Genomic DNA, 2,503 nt, shown 5'->3' with positions numbered 1-2,503 from the left:
GTGGTTCAAGCTGGGCAGGCTTTTGTCCCATGCACTTTGGACAGATTATCCAGAGGGACCAGCCCCTGGAGAAGGACACCATGCTTGCTAATGTGCGTGGCAGTTAAAAAGAGGAAGACCCTCCATGAGATGGTTTGACACATTGGTTGCTATAATGGGCTCAAATATAAGACAAATGTTGAGGATGGTGCAGGACTTTTTGCTCTCTTGTACCCATGGTCCTATGTGTCCGGACCAACTCACTGGCACCGAATGACAACAATCATTGGCTAGTTCCAAACCACCCAGCCACTGTCCCATCTTAGCATTCTTCTTGTTGTTCCGTGCTACCTAGTCACCTTCACTTCCCAGTGACCCTGCGGATGTTCTTGGGTGTAATGTCATGAAAGTAGACTGATAGGCTTTCTTCCAAGGAGCCATTCAGGCGATTCCAATGGCCCCCCTTGCAGTGGCCTGGTCCCATGCTTTATCTGTGTGTGCCACCAGGCATCCTTGAGACAACAGCCAAGAAAATTGCACGGAGCCCTCTGTAGCACTTGGGTGTGCCAAGAGTCACAATGCTTTTGAAAGCAATGGATTTAAACATTATTCTATCCTGAATAGAAGCACTTATCTGCTCACCGGGAGGTTGGCAGTTTGAACCCACCAGCTACTCCATGGGAGAAAGATGTGTTCATCTCTCTGTGTAAAGATTGCAGCCTACTAGACAGCAATGGCTTATCCGAACCTAACCAGGGGATTTCCAACTAACTAAAAAATTGAGTTTTCGACATCCAGGCTAATCATGAAGTTTGACCAATGTCCATCCTGGATGTGCTCTCTTGGAAGTCTGGTCATTTTCAGTGATTTAACTGCCTGGCCCTGCATGAACAGCCTATATTGAATGACTTTGTCCTGTGAAAAGACTCAAACAATTCTCTATCTTCATAAGGAGACATTTTTATGTGATGGTCATAGACCGGGCAATTGATACGTTTCTGTACTTAAAAAATAATAATAAGTATTTGTCTAGGTGAGATTATGAGAAGTAGTCGTGAACAACTATTGGGTGTCTCTAACTGCTTAAGGACAGCAACAATGAATTCAAGGAAAACAACAATTATGAATATGGTACAGGACCAGGCACTGTTTTACTCTGCTGTGCAGTGAGTCACTATGACTCACAACCTACACGATAGCACCTAACAACAACAACAACAACAACAACAGCTGCTCAGTTTTGAGTACTTCGTTCAGGTCACTGAACACCCTCCTGGGCTTGTTTATGATTGTCCCAACAATGAAGCACTTGCCCAGTCACCAACCCAACTGGTACTTGGACATAAGGTAATGGGGTAAATGTAGTTGATCTTATCAAATGTGGCATTTCACTGTGTCAGTCACAGCAACGTGTCATTAAGGGCCTTCAAACTTTCAGAGACAGACCATTCAAGTTAATTGCTGTGATGAGTTCTGACATCACTGGGCTGTCAAACTGGAGAAAAGTCAGCTTTAATGCTAATAAGCCAGAAATGAAGAAAAGGAGAAAAATCTGTAAAACCCCATTTACCTTATCTAGATGCATTCACATTTTACCGTCTCAAGGGTTCGCCTTAATTTATTTCATAAGTACCCTGCACCCACTCTGCAAAAGAGAAACAGAGAGAGAGAGAACTGGCATGCATTAAGTTTCTATGGCTGATGTAACAAATCACCACAAACTTAATGTCTTCAAACAAAAACACATGTTTGCTTTCTTACAGGTTCAGAGGTCAGGACTGCATTTCTTCTGGAGGCCTGAGAGAAAAACCTGTTTCTGTCCACTCTCAAGCTTCTAGACCCCTTTCACAGGGGTCGCCTGATTCAACACAGTAGCAAAATGACAGTTATGAAGTAGCAACAAAAATCATTTTATGGTTGGGGGGGTCACTCACCACAACATAAGGAACTGAATCATAGTGTCGTGGCTTTAGGAAGGTTGAGAACCGCTATTCTAGAGACTACCGACCTTCCTTGGCTTGTGACCTCTCCCATCTTCAAAGTCAATTCTGGTGTTTCCACCGTCTCAGCTTCTTCTCATATGTTCGTGCTTCAATTTTAAACTTATAAGAATTCTCATCATAGCATTGAGTTCAGTCAATAATCTGAGATGCCTTCTTCCTTCTCACATACTTAGATGAATCACATTTTCACAGTCTCCTTTTCTACATGAGATCATGTTCATGGGCTTCCACACTCAGGACTTGGACTGGGTGTTGAGAAGGGACCATTGTTCTGCCTACTCTTTGTTCTCCTATCTTCAGGCTAGGTTGTGCTTTGTCTGTAAGCAGAACCTTCTTAAGGAACATGAGGGGGATCTTTCAGCATTAGGCCTATGGTTGTCGTTAATTGCATTTAAATGATAACCAACACCAATCATCAGATTAGAATGAAAAATCAATAAGCAAAACAGTGCCTAGCTACCATTATTGAGAATTTTGATTCAAAATCTATTGAAGACTTCTGATCAAACAAGGGAAACCTG

The sequence above is a fragment of the Echinops telfairi genome, unplaced genomic scaffold, assembly GCF_000313985.2.
Source record: "Echinops telfairi isolate 266 unplaced genomic scaffold, ASM31398v2 ScPeMD7_7400;HRSCAF=8409, whole genome shotgun sequence".
NCBI classification, from domain to species: domain Eukaryota; kingdom Metazoa; phylum Chordata; class Mammalia; order Afrosoricida; family Tenrecidae; genus Echinops; species Echinops telfairi.
This window is presented reverse-complemented; position numbering follows the sequence as displayed.